A 16,309-nucleotide genomic window follows, 5' to 3' on the forward strand; every position below is an offset into this window, starting at 1 on the left:
TTTCATTAAAAAAAGAATTATTCAAAAACATCCTGTTATTGCCGACATCTTAGGCAACAAAGAAGTGTGTGTTTACGCTTTTTTATAATAGTATAGATAATAGATTAAAAAAATAATACCACAATATTAAATGTATATTCCATAACATCAAAATCGTTTAATATTTGAACCAAATGTATGTTGAATTACAAATTATTTTATTATGTTTACAATCATCATTAAATATAACCTATATTTAATCCTTAATTTGACACATGTAACTGTGACGTCATAATTATGGAGCCCTTTTTCTAAATTTAAATTAAGAACGTCATATAAATGAACATTAATTTTGCATCATTTGGCAATAATGAATTCAGCTTACAAGAGGTTGTAGGCAACACTGTACAATAACTTAATGTCAACTTATCTATACTTACGAAATGCTTATTTCTCAGCGTGACAAGTACTTATCTTGTACATGCCTTTTAAGCTAATTTGTGGTTGAATTTAAAGATTAACACGTTAATGATTTCCAACACCAACGCTATTTGCTAACATACTTGAGAATTATTGGTTTTAATTAATTCATAAGGAAAAAAGAAAGCTACAAAATTGTGTAAAATACTTACAACAGTCTAAGAACGGACGCACACCTATAGTAGTGCGATTGTCGATTGTTTCGCAGCCAATTCAACTGTTTAGTTGCACAACTAAAAATCGAGTAGAGTGCGCACCTTCATATAAGCTTATAGGAATCAAATCGAGGCGAAATTGTTGGATAGTTTAGCCAAAGATGCCCGCGCTCTAAAGATAAAAAGTTACACTTAAGGGTTTTGTATCATTTAAACATTGTTTTAAACATTAACATAGCTTAGTTAATTAAAAAAATCAATAATAAAGGAGGTTCAATAACTGTCTGTAGTACATAAAATTAATTAAATATACTGAACATTGTAAATCTCAAACCTTTCGATATAACATGCAGATAGTAGCTGTTTTAAAATCGTGACTACTTCATGTAGATTGAAATGATATATTTTTTGTTTCATAACTCACAAATCAGATAGAGCTAATGAAAAATAAATAGGAACGTGAGTTAATTTAATTGTAATCGAATTTTTATCCAAGGGAGCTCATCTGTTGGCCACGCCTATACTCTGCTGTTGAATTTTAACGTTACAAGTCAGAAGCGATAGCGGGTACAAACGTCTTACACTCGCTATATAAAAATTTATATTTCTTTTGATAGGTTAAAACTAGAATAAGTTTGTAGCATAGTTAAACGAAAAGTCGGTTTTTAAGTTGTATTAATTATTTAAAAATATAATCTTACTAATATTATAAATGCGAGAGTTTGGATGGATGTTTGTTAGAGTTTGTAGCCTAAACTGCTGAACGGGTCTCGATGTAATTTCACATAGATATAGAGGATAGTTTAGAAGAATTCTTAGGGTACTTACTTTTGATTTTTTTATTCCGCGCAGACGGAATCGCGGGCGAAAGCTAATATCAAAGTATATAGTAGCTATGTCGAAGTAATAATAACATTTTGAACAAATAAATATAGACGTTTTTTTTTAATATTTTAATTATTTTGTGTTAAAAGCAATAGTAAAATCATTCTCTTTAAATTGTAACTTGGGCTATAGCATGTGCTTAATGCCTGCTTTATTCGATGGGCGGAACTTCGCCAAATCTAATTATAATTCTAAAAAACGGCTGCTGCATTTTTGTACTATAAAAAAAACATTTATAGTCTCGTGTGAAATGGGATGCCAGGTTTAAACTTGACATTTAAGAATTCGTTAACATTCATGATTTATCTACGAATTCCAAGTTAATTTATTACTTGATATAAAATTCTTTTGTTATAGAGTTTAAAACGTGCTTTATAAATATCGTTAATTTTATTCAAATTATATTTTAATTAGAAGAGAATAATGACCAAAATCTTTTTAAATATTCAACCGGGAATGTAAATATATAAATAAAAAGTAATTGAAAGACCGGAAGCAATAATCGACAATTTGTGTGCGTACAAAAAATAAATTGTTTAAGGATGCTTAAAAGGTTTAATATTAAAATTCATATATTTAATAAAAACTACAAGCCTTTAATGTCGAGTAAACTGTTTCTAGACTGGCTTCTACTAAACTCTGAGATACCAATCCGATATTTAAAAAAAAAATAAAACACAGCCAAGAATGATTTTAAAGCTGCCAAATATTTTAGGTTTCATAAATAAATTTCAATATCTTCATCTGATAATAATATTCAGTCTATAAGCAAAATTATGTATTTATGACGGACGCACAAATCTAAAGTTTGAACATCCCTGTCCGCGGAGGCGGATTTGAAAGTAATTAAACAAACACGAAAACGGCCGGACTAGTTAGTAAAGCGCCGCCCACAGATAATCAATTCTCATAATTAATCGATACGCTCGCTCCCCCCAACTCGATGTGGACATGAAAACAAAATATCGATAACGTTCATCGCTTGTCAGACCATCGATTAGGGTCATTATCTTTTCTCGTATCGAATCGATAACTAAATGATCGGCGAGAGATCGTTAAGATTATTGGCAATAATAGCGTTGATTTACATGCTTAATTATTGCCTTAGCACTCTACACAATTCTAATAAACATTCTTCGCTTAATGTCTCTGTTCATAACAAGACAACTTTAATTGAGGGAAAGTTATAATCAGTCTAGATTCTCAGAATTTAATGTATAGTTTGACTTTGCAATGCTGCCGATAACTGCCATTATTTTGAAAAATGAAAACGTCACTAATTATAGAAAGTAAAGGATTTTAGGACCTTCAAGGCCATGCATGATACTAGTAAATTTAGTAAATAAACTTCAAGTCCTAAACTCTCTTCGAATGTAAATAAATACTCGAACGCTAATCGATTTTTTAACTCAAACTCGTCAGTTCCCAACTGATCTTATCAATTGTGGTCCATGCATAATTGCCGCATTACGCGTTCAACTGCAGCTTAACCCTTAAACAGCCGTAATCTCCCGGCCTTACGGGAACTGTTGCCATCAATCAAATCCCATCCAATAAGTATCAAGAAGCGTCATAATGATTTATACGTCGGACCCCGCACTTATTAGACGTCTTCAACATCACGACTACAAACCTTTCTTACCTTTAAACAGTTTTCTTTTTTATAATCAATCATCGGTAAACAGGATGTTATTGAACATGCTAATTGTTGAACATGTAATTGATAATTTTTAAATTGATTTCGAACTGAATTACCTTATCGTTTCCTTTCCTGTTATTTACAGTTTTATCTACATCTTTATTTTCCCCTGTTACTTGTCCAGTGATTAGAGTAAAGATTCTGGGTTCAATTCCTAACGCAAATGTTCTTTTTTAATGATGTTTCTAAGAGAATTTGTTTCAACATTGAGTTGTAATATTTTTATCAATGCTGCACAAATTCATAAATTATGATACATCTACTAAGGTGAGAATTATTGTACTAGCGATTTTAATTTTTAGTGGTAGAGCCCCCTTTAACATCTTCGCGCGAATTGGTCGGTTCGCCCGGTTTAATACCACGACCACACAGACAACAAGCGTGAAGTGGAATCAATTCCGCGTTTCATCTGACGAGTGTGGTGGCAGAGGCCTAATTTTAGTCCCTTTCCCTTTCCACCCTTTCTTAAGAAGAAAGGATGGGAAGGAAAAGTGGATTTGACGGTTGAGGAGACGCATGTCCTCTTTATGTGCGTCTCCTCCTCCGTCAATTAAGGGTAGGCAACGCATCTGCAATTGCGGATGTCTATGGACAGCGGTCGCTTTCCATTTCGGTGGATTCAGGTGGCCGCTTGCTCATTTGCCACCTTATATTATAAAAAAATGTACAATATCGTGGGAAACTCAGCATACGTCAGTAGAGCATTAGCCCAGTAATTTCAATACGACTTTCTGATAATCTTAAAATGTTTAATTTCTTTTGCATATCATTAACATTTACATTATTAAAAAGTGAATAAACACATCATTATATACAATTTAAAGATATGACTGACATTTTATGTTCCCACGGCTATATTACTTCGGAGAACATGTTTCTAGGTTTATTGAAGTACTAGTCAGTCTACAAGCTGTTACTATCTTAAATACTAAAACATACAAACTATTGTTAAACTAATACAATTATTTAACTGTTTATTTCAAATGCAAAATAAATATTTATCTCTTTCATTAGAGACGACAATGTTTGTAGCATACCTTTTCTAATGAAGGGGACATAAACCAGAAAGTGTTAAGATTGAATGTGGATGGCTACAAAGAGGAAGACCGAAGAAAGTATGGATGCATTGTGTGAAAGAGGATATGCTTAAGAAAGGAGTGGATTCAGATATGACGGCTGATAGAGATGTATGGAAGAACAGGACGTATTGTGCCGACCCTCCGTAAGGGATAAGGGCTAGTGGACGATGATGGTGACCTTTTCTAATGCACCAAGCATAAAAATTTGTATTCTTTGTGCTAAACATTCTTGATTGATAAACCAAAAAAGATGATGATGCTGTTTTCGTTATTTAACTGTGATTTGGTAATGTTATTTTAAAACAGTTATTTTTATAAATAGCTGAATTAATCACCGACAACCCTAAGGGTATATATCTAAATTTCATCATAAATAAAAGTGTAAGAGCCCTAAATTGGAATAATAAATTGTGTATCATTTCTCATATTAGATGGGCAGCGTGGAAGCAAAGAGGTTAGAAAAAAAACGAGAATCATAGACAAACAGAAACAAATGAGGCGGACCGAAATTGAATGCTTCGTTTGTTCTTATTTTAAATATGCAATATTTTTGTTGTAATATCCAATTATGTTGCGCCCAGTTCTGTTTTGAACTTTTTCTTTCATTTAAGGTAACTGTCTTGAACTACTTAATGATTTCCTCACAGTTGGGGATCGGGGTTATTCGTAAATGTTTTTTTGAACGGCCTTTAATATTATAATTGATGACCTTTTCGATTAACTAGTCAAGCTGTATAATTGAATGACTGTTCTCATACGAAAGTTTGAAATGTGAAATTTATTTCGCTACAAAAACATTCTTATTATTGAATGTTAATTTTTCTTTATGCCACCAATTTCTTTTTGTTTCAATTACCACCCTATAAAAAATCTTGAACAAAAAATGCAATGTCAAATTACAAATTTTTAAGAAAAAACAGGGATAATTTCCTTTTATAAAGTCGAACACTGATGTCACAATTTAACACTAATAGTTAAATCGAAACAAGATTTTATCGTCAATTACTTGAAAGCAACAATCGACAACTCTGTAGATTTACGAGCGGCCGGTCGCTAGAGGAATTTGCGTATGTACGCCTTAATCATGGCCATTAAACGTAATTGTAGCCATAAAATTATGGGATTTACCTTCGTTAATTGCTAATTTGTGTTTCAATTTAATCGAAGCACCGACTAGGAACACTTACAGTTACCATAAGGTGACTAATCGATGGTCGTTTATATAGCAACACAAATTGTAAGTAGGCTTATTCTGTCAGAATCTTTAAATACATGATTCTTAAATATACACCAATTATAGAAAATCGTAAAAATAACCTACAAATAGGAGCATAAAAATATAAACAACTGAATATAACTGTTTTGTTTTAATCAAAATAATTCCGCGTAACTTTTACCGGCCAGTATTAAATGTGCACAGACTATACAACATCGGACAATCTCTAACATTAGAGCGTAATAAACAAAAACGTGAGATTCCGCTGACCACGGCTGGCCAGTAATAAATTACGATATTATTATACATTAGCAGTAGGAAAGAAAGTTATTACGTGAGAGTTCGCAAAAAGGCTGTTAGCGACACGTATTATTATTCCGATATTATTACGGCCGGCTGATGGAGTCGTCACCGACTGACGATTGGCAATTATTGTGACAGTTCGTACGTACTGCGCGTATGCCCTGCCCACTGGCAAAAACACAATCTAATGCAATAGCAATGCAAATGTTAAAATACAATTATAGTTAATATAAAAGAGATCAAAGTAAATGTAGTTTTTTGTAATATTAATTCAGAAGATGAGTAGAGTAAAACATTCTTTCTGTTGCATGAAGAATGTTCCTGTAAATAATGTTTTACTCGACATTTCTTTAATAACTTCAATAAACTAGCAGCTTTTTCCCTACAACAAGATATAATGTTTTAATGGTAAACTATAACAAAATACTGCAGTATGACGGAAGCATTGGTGCAACCTCTATCAGTCCTCAAGCATTCAGACATAACAACTGATTGTATTGAAGAGCAGTACATAATATGGAGATCCTCGATAAGGAATCACCATCCTCCTTATCCTACTCCCGTAGGGTTGGCACAACAGGTTTTTGTCCTCCAAATAACTCTATCATACGTCACCTCAGTCATCACTCACTTTTTGATCATGCCACCTTTCACGCAATCCATCCACCTCTTTCAACGAGCTTCGGTTGGGTCCAGTTTTTACTCATTGTTGTTTTGGTTTTAAATGTAATTCTCTCTGTCTCCCTTTGTCCATTAATAATTAGTGGGCCCCATTAATTGGCCTCTTTAAGGAAGGTTGGTGATATATTATTCGATAAATAGTAGCTGAATTGCCCTGCAACATAAAACATAAACACAAGTGAAGGATTTCTTTGTCAAATACGTCAGTAAAATGTTCACCATTCAGGAATTATATTGAATACCGCAGGAAATGCTAACGACATCAAGCAATCAATGTTTCATTACAACGTACGATATAAAATACAATCAACTCCGCGGCGGACGGAGTTCCCACACGTTTACATAAATACCTATCTTTCGTCACTTCGTCGATCACAGGCCCATAATATTACACTAATACGACTCATGAAACGGTCACAAAAATTCAATTACCAATAACTTACTGATACAAGAAGATACGATGTAAAGAAAAGCAATAATCAATGATTATGTTAGAAAAAAATAAACAAGCCGCTCACGAACAAGCAAACGGGCTTGATTAGAGCCGATGTCACGCCGATAAAGGCCGTAAACTCGAAAATTGAAAAGGTAAGCTCATTAAAAATGCAATATTTTATGATTTTTAAGCAGGCAGGTGAACTCTATGATTGGTGTAGGGTGACCATAACAACAATAAACGTATATACAATTACGGTTTTATCTGAAATAAATTTTTCATACAAAAATCTAAGCCTTAGAAGATCAAAACACAGTAAAAGTAAAAGAAATACACTAAAGCATAAAGGAAAAGAAATAATGCAAGCAAATAATACGCGCATGCAACCTAACCTCCTTATTTTAACATGATTGTTTCTTTACAATATGACATAATATGTTGCTTGCTCATTTATACTAAAATCGATATATTAGATAAAAAATAATCTGTAGTTTTATATAGCAAATACCTATGACGTTGTAATTCTTATTATAAAGCCACAATATTAACTTAAGGACTTATCCTGTCCAATTTATAGGTACCGTATCCACACATGGCCGAAGGCAGCACCCCGCGGCGCCAATCTAATGAAATAAACTGAAAATCAACACGGCGCAGGCGCAGGCGCGCTTTGTGCCTCTGCCGCCCGGACCGTCACGATATAATTAACACCGGAATTTATAATAATACTGTCCCACAATATCTCATAATGCGTGGACACGGCATTATTTGAACACAGTTTTGATGATGGTTTTTGTAATAAGCTAAGGATCGAAATGTTAAAATTGATGTAATTCTTATGTAAGTTAAGTCAAAATTGTATCTGCGTAAATGTAATAGAATAAATTCTTCAAAGAGTAAAATAATATTTTTAGATTTTAGGTTAGAATTGACGACTTTACTTTGGGTTTTTACTAATACAGGCTTTAACAGAATTATCAATAATAGCTTTAACAAGAATAATGTGTTATGAATTTATTATAACAATGAAATATGGTACTACATGTTTCTGTTATTGACGTATTCAAATTAGATAACAGATTTAATTTTCAATTTGAAGTTGTTTGATATTAATAAGATCGATATTTCATCGTACCCACAGTAGGCCAGCGCCCTCTGTCTGCTATCTAACGAATTGAATTAAACACATGTATCATTTGACTGAGCTCCGACCTTTCCTTGTAATCGAGTCCTTATTCTGAAAGGCGATTACGTTTCGAAGCAGCCTTTTATATATTTTTATTGATAGATTGTTATCTACATTTTTCTAAGGTCCACATAAATTAGTAGCATTGGTGACAATTACAAATAAATAAACTTTGGTAATTTAGATAAAAGCTCTTTTTTAATAAAAATCATTTTTTTTAGATTTAGTTTTAAAAAAATTAGACGATCGAGATGACTCGGTAAATCATTTGGCATACAAAATTAACATAAATAATATCCATTACTTAAACAATACAGTACGAATGAATTGAATATCAAACTAGTATATGTATCGAAATGATATCGTTAAACTTTTCCAGAATAAGGCTCCGTAGCGCGTATTATAACGGTAGGGGTGCGCGCAGCATGGCGCCTGCTCCAAATATTAGGCAGCAAGGAAATACTATGGCGGTAATCGATTACGAATCGCAGGTGCAAATAATTATATTTCTCCGCCAATAAAAACTCTGCAGGTGCATGATGTTAAAATAAATTAATAATTAAATTAATTATAGAATGATAATGTAAATATGTAATTAAAAACTTCTTAATATTAAGCACTTGAACCTTAACTGAAGGACAAAAGTTTACAAAAGTAGAAACTTCTAAAAAAAGTAAGAAAATAACAAATTTCCTACATCTTAAAGACTGAGTCTTTGTTAGAACTTACTTAATTTAATACTTAAAGTAATCTCTACTTGTATCAATTGTTTTTAATTTTGTTTTTTTCCAGGCTCAAAATCAAAATAACTGTTCGATGATTTATTGTTACAAATTGTCTTTTGTTTTTTTTTCGATATGTAAATAATGACAGTCTATAATTCCATTTGTTGGGAGTCAATAAGTGAGTAAATCTAAACATTATACCAAAGAGAAAGAAAAAGAAAAAAGTAAAGGAATAATTCCTTCTATTTTACTCGTATAATACTTACAAGCACTAGTTTTTAATTATAGTTTGTCTAAATAAATTAGATTAGTTTGATAAATGACGCATAAGAAGTATCGAATTTAATTCGTATGAAGGCAAATGCCGTACTTAATAGACAGGTATCGTAGTGACGAAACAAACACGTAGCGAACAATTATGAACTATCGATATTCGGTTTAAATAATTATCGAAATCAACTGAAATTATTATTTTCTTATTAACTAATTTAAAGGATAATAATTCTATTATTGATTACAGTGTAGGGAATTTAGCGATGACAGAAATAATAGCGAAATCCAATTCGATTACGTACAACTGTAATAGTAATAAACATTTATTTACTCTCATTATTTGTAATGGTCATTATTAATTTAAGAAAACAGTGTTTTTTTTTTCAATTTATAAGTTATAACTATGAATCTATCGATTCCAACTTTTATAACAATAAAAATCGAAAATCGATAAAATTCATGACTGATTTTACACAACCATCCCTACTAAATTTGAAACGATTTGTCAAACTAATCTAACTTATTTAGACACACTATAACAAAACAACAGCCTTGAAATCTTTTTTTTAAATGTACAAAATTAAAACCAACCTTGTAACTAACTAGTAACTAAACAGACGTCACAGCCACAGTAATCCGTCATAGATATCTCAGCGTGCCCTGAACGTGCCCTGAGCGTTACACATAATGAGTTTACCGGAAAATTATAGCAGACAATTAGCGCTGTCCGCTTTAAATGGACATTAATACTAAGGTGAGCGATGGCACGCCTCGGGCACCTGTCACTGCTACCACCAGCTTATCTAAAACTCTAAAATCACCGCTAATCCAAGACCTTAACGTATCTTATTAAACTGGCTACGTTTACTCTAAGCCCTATTCATTTGCGTTGTTAAAATGATTGACATATTCAATTAGCGAGGTGACCGACAGACCTCCCAACTCGGTTCATAGATGTATACGACCAATTTAATTTGAACTTGCATTTTTCATACATGTTCTCTTTATGGGGAACAACGAGGGGAAGGGTGGGTCAATTAAAGCTGGTAGTTCGTAAGGTACAGGTCGTATCGCGGTTTGAATGTTGTTTTCTGCAATTACTGGAGGTATGGCGTGTCTTTAGTTTAATAGGCCTTTCAGCGTTGCTTTCATTTTGATTAAGTAAAGAGTTCGTTTTGATTCTGAGAGACGTAAAGTTTGTTAGGAAACTTTTGGAAAATATGTACTTTAGTAAATTTATTATACGTTAAAAATGAGAAATAAAGTCCAGAAGTTAAATTTATGGTTGTCGTAAAATAACAAATATTTTGAAAACCTCAATACAAAAACGATTATCGCGTTCTCAAATTTTTATATGAAATAAATATATTTAGTTCTAGCTGTTGCTTGCGACTTCGTCTGCGCGAAATTAAAAAAAACATAACCTATGTTACTCACAGATACATTACCTTTCAAACGCTGAACGAATTTTTAAAATCGGATTAGTAGTTTTTGAGCCTATTCGTTATAATCAAACAAACAAAGCTTTCCCCTTTATAATATTATATAGATTTATAAGTTCTCCGACTTCGTTTATATAAAAATGTACTATCAAATTAACTTATTTTCTATTACAGTTACACATTACAGACCACGTAGAGGCAATCGAAGGAGTAACCAGCTGCGTTTTAATATCCCAATCTTTTTAGAGACATCTATTTTAGATTAAATTAGTTCATAACTTCGAATCTGTGGCGTTTTTTATTACTTTTACGTCCACAATAGAATCATCATGACCACTGCAATCGTAATGAAGTTGTATCAATTCCTTTTCAGTAGTTTTTATGTCTTTTTCAATTAAAGTTCATAATAGATCTGTGTAAACTTATTTGACAGTCAAAGATTAGGTGATCGCAGAAGGGCATATTCGTTCCTAATAGAAATCTGAGTTGCACAGATTGCTTCCAAAATGTTTTGATTAGAAGTGTTTTTTATACGAGCCTCATGTTTGTGCTTTTGTACTTGTGCGACATTTTTAGATTAGCACACATGAGATCAAAATACAAAATAATGCAATATTATCTTGAAAAAACACAAAATGCCAGTAAAACACAATGATTTTACAATCCATCAGTAGTTTAATAGAACATATTTATAATCTGTGCATATTAATAACACTTAATGGGTAGGTTACACTGCTGTGAGTGCACTGAATGAGACGTATCTCGCCGCAGCGGGGGGAGATTGGGCGCGCGTGACGCAGCGGCTCAAATATAAAACCTTAATGGTTTCTAAGCACTAATAGTGTAGAGAATAATGAAGTTTGATGATCATTTGTATCGGGATTAGACTATTTGAAACGGTCTCAAGACATCTTCGATGCACTTGAATAAAATGCTAATAACAATATTATGCTTTTGTATTACAATTTAACAAGTAAAAATGTGACATTTGAAAGTATTTTATTATGTCGTAGGACTAGCTTTTGCCCGCAATTTCTTCTAAACTATTATAGTTAAAATTAAAATACTGCTAACCTTACAATCAATGTATTATTTTTCAGTGATATGAAAATATTGATTAATTTTAAGACGAATATAGTTCATATAGAGATTCTTTTTTAATTTTGATACATCACTATCTATAGTTAAATTGGAATACGTAACAGTTACTCATCAAACAACATAAAGCACGCACTCAGTGCGGTCGGCGGCTATTACAATAATCTCATTGAACATGTTGATTGAAGCCTCACCTTTATTAATAGCCTTATGATTACTTCCAATAAAAGCCAACAGACACGATAGAACTTGTACGAAAGTCGCTTTCAAATGTTAGCGCAAAGACTAAGGAGTGTAGACCGGACATGGTAAATGTCTTATGCAAGCTCAGTTAATGTAAAATAACGGGAAACAGTAAATAAATGCTCTGTTTATTGAGATTATTTTTTAGTAAACATTATTTCAAAAACAAATCTAGAAATAAAACTGAGAATTAAATTAAAAATATCTGTAGCAAATGTATTACCTTACAAAAACAACGCATCAAAAAAGTTATTACAATAGCTAAGTTACATTTAGTTCAGTTGTACAAAATTAAATCGGAGCTGAAGATTATTCAAAATGACATATCTTTATCAACATAGTCTATGAAGAAACGCGCTTCGCAAGTACTGGGATGATTGAATGCGGGAGAAAATTATACACTACAACTGCATGGACACCTTATTACGTATCTCGAACTGTTAAAGCAATTTAACTGACATTTAAATAGTATATCCACATACGCAAAGGGTCAGTAATAAAAAATGTACTTACAAAGTATTCAATATTGGTTACTATAAAACTGATAAGTTCAGAAATAGATTTAATAATGAAGACATTAGAAATAAAAATAAAACGTTCAGAAATAAAGTGAATAATGTCTCCAATATTATTAATTCTATTTCTGAACGCAGTAGTTTTGACTTTATATGTATACTCTTTGCCAAGAAGTGAAGTTGACAATACGTTTTGACATTAAGTTTTTTTTTGTTGTTAAATTATTTCATCCCACATTACGCATATTATAGTAATTTTTACTCAGGTAGTCCCTTAATTTGTATTAAAAAACACCAGTCTCAAAACACAATTAAAATGTCACAATTGTAAACAAAATTCAAGTGGCAATTACAACCGTCTCCCGGACATTAGCGTCGGAATGAACTTGGCCTTAATAACAGTGTCGGGGAACATGTTATGAAACGTAATTACCTACGGGGTAGCGCAACAAAATCCGGTAGTTAATTATCCTAAATTGTATAATAGTAGTGCGGCAGTTCGCGACGCGTTATTACGCGCCTCGAGCGACGCCGCCGACTCCAGCATCGTATTAAATTAATTTAAATTAATCTATGCTAAAAAAAACAACCGCATACGAATTTAAAAATAAAACATTGTCAACCAGTTTATATTTCGAAAGTTATGTCTGTTTCGTCACTTTTTAGCAGACTTCAAAAAGGTTTTCAATTCAATTGTTTTTAACATGGATTCCGCTGAGGATTATGATCAGATTTACTTACGCTATTCTTTTGTTTAATTAGGAATAGTTTTAGGACAATTTTTGAACTAAGCAGCGAAATATTAAAACAAAAAAAAAACTTTTGAGGTTAGAAATCTAAATATTATATGCATATACAATAGGTTATGAAACAAAAGGTTTTCACATCACTCTTTAATTGTTAAAATTAAATGATATTTTTAACTTCAGAATATTTCGTTACTTAAAACTATTTAAAACAAAAGTATTAGGCTATAACCGATAATCCGGAATATAGTTAAAGAACAGCCACGTGAAATTGTACTTCAATTCGCGGGAACAGTGAATGCAAACCTCTTATTACAATACTGAGGCGGTGTAAATGCTCACAACGAATAGCTAAGAGATCCAACGTGCAAATTGATACTTGTAAAGGTATTCACGCACTAATGATACGGACGCAGATGTTAGCCGAATGGAATCTACGCGGAGAGTTCATTGACTTAGGAATATCAGTGTTAGGTTTATTTTAGGTTAAGAATTTAGATTTAAGAAAGAATATACTACGATATGATACAATCTAAAGTAAAGTAAGATTAGTTTTGTTACTTTTATAGGCTAAAATGTGGATAGAATGCTTATCGATGTCATCTTACACTGACGCAATTTGAAACTTTAAAAAAAAAGTACATTAAGGCTAAAGGGCAGCAAGATTCCAAATAAAAATATACTCTAAGTATGTATCAAGTACACAATATAGTATTTTAAATAAAATTCAAATTAGTTTAGTAAATTATTTATTATGATTTTGCGAAAATAATCAACCAAACTAGTGATTTTATGTATAAATATCCAATATTTTACATTATTTAAAACTAAAACACTACAAACTATAAATAACGATCTTAAATTCTAAGATTACTGTAATTATTGTCTTTTACTAGCACATAAACATAATTAAAGTAAATGAAGTGCAAGACATCGTAAAAGTCATCTTAGGAAACATAATTTTACTTTAAGTATAAGAATATTAAGAGGCAAAAGCATTTCCATTTTCAGTCACCATAACTTAAGAAACTTCTTTCTTATGACATGAAAATGAGGGAAGCTATAGTACACCGTGATTTTTAATATTCCGATCAAAATAATTAGTTAAAACTTATGCTCGCGACTCCCTCCGCGTGTTATAAAAAAAAGAACAAAAGTGAGTAGCCTATGTGTTCTAGACTATCCTCTACATCTATGCCAAATTTCATCCAGATACGTTCAGCCGTTTAGGCTGCAAACTTTTACACACATCTGTCTAAACTTACGCATTTATAATATTTCTTTTTAATATGTGTAATAATTAGTTAAAAAAACACTTAAATCTTATAACTAATAAAGAAGTCCTTTTATAAAAGTATTTTTTAAGTAGAGGAAGACCGAAGAAAGTATGGATGGATTGTGTGAAAGAGGATATTCTTAAGAAAGGAGTGGATTCAGATATGACGGCTGAAAGAGATGTATGGAAGAGCAGCACATACTGTGCCGACCGTAAGGGATAAGGGCAAGTGGATGATGATTAGTTAAAAAAATTTAAATTCCAGACAAGGATAAAATTCTTCACTAAGCCTAATATCATTAGCTAAGTTTTAAAATAAAATAGTAGATTACCAAAAAAACACATAAAAGGTAACGATCATACTCAAATAAAATCGCTTTAAGATATCTTAACCAACATAGTAAGCAAATTGCATCGTCCGTAACGACTTTTGATCGTTACTCCATTATCCTTCATAAGTTGTATATCCTTATAAAGGATGGCGTAAGTTATCAGCTACCGTACATTTATGACCACTTAACTTTAAACCACGGTACATATATGTAAGCACATAATTGGAAGCATCAGAGCCCTCTACCGCATCTATGGTTAACTTAATTTTCTCATCGTGTCGGTTAAATAAAACCTATCGATATATCAAAATCAATTTCTTTATGTAGGCAATTTAAATGATGTTTCGGCTTTAAAAGATGTTTTAATATGCCTCTTATTTAGTTTGAATTACACTAGAAAAAAATATATGTGTTTGCATATGTTACTCAGGGCTCACGACTCTATAAACGACTGGCTCTTGCTCGCGACTAAAATCATAAAAAATAGTCTTTGCTAGTCACAGATTTACCTCTCTTATAGTGAAAGAATTTTTAAAATCGGCCCCGTAGTTTTTTAGTTTTTTCAATACACGCGAAAATATAAATCTTTCCTCTTTACGATATTAGTATAGTATAGATATCTAACTGATATAAAATTTCATTTTGAATAAAGCTAAATCACAATCATCATAAAACTCTGGTTGTTCAGTTATACGTAATCTTTGTGACTTACTAATTAGTATAAAACTATAAAATATATTGGTTTATGCAACAAACTTTACCTTACGGACATCGTAAGCATAATGCTTGAATTTTACATACAAATTGCAGGCAAAATACAAAGCAAAACATCAGATTCCTTAAAGTATAATTTTAAAGCCATCTTAATTGCGTTTACTTCTGCGTGTATTTCAATACGAAATAAAAATGACCATATGTAATTAAAGTTGATTAAAATTAGCGCCTGTTGACCTCAGGGACAAGATCATTTACGATAAGCACCTGACAAGCAAAGAGAGAAATTAAATGTAATTGATTTAATCGGTTGTTCTGCGGTTCTCCGATACAACCGCATTTACGGCACACGTTCTTGCTAAACGTTTTTACTTGAAACGAGAAAGTATGGCCGCCGAATACTGAGAAATAACCTGATTGCGATTACATTATTGCTAAAAAACATTCTTACGCAATATTACCAATCAGAACTTTAAAAAGGTGATTAATCGAAAATATACCAAATTAACAATATTTCAAAACCTTCATCAAAGGCTTTTATTTTTAAAAACACAACTGTCTCTTATTTTTCTAACCTCAAAATTTCACACTTCGTTTTACCACAGGGTACCAAAGTACCACAGACAACAAATTATGAGCACAGATAGGTGACATTACCGCGTTGACGCACACCCACGGGCCCAAGGGACTCTCGGGTTATCAAGCGCAGCCTGGCTGAGGGATTTACGACCGACTGGCCCACGCTCGGCCCGTTAGCATTGTTTTTACAAAGATATCCTATGACAGATGTTGGCAAATCCTTGATAATATTTTTCAGGTTATATTTAAAAAATTTTAGCTAAAATT

Source organism: Papilio polytes, unplaced genomic scaffold, assembly GCF_000836215.1.
Source record: "Papilio polytes unplaced genomic scaffold, Ppol_1.0 DF824102.1, whole genome shotgun sequence".
NCBI lineage: Eukaryota > Metazoa > Arthropoda > Insecta > Lepidoptera > Papilionidae > Papilio > Papilio polytes.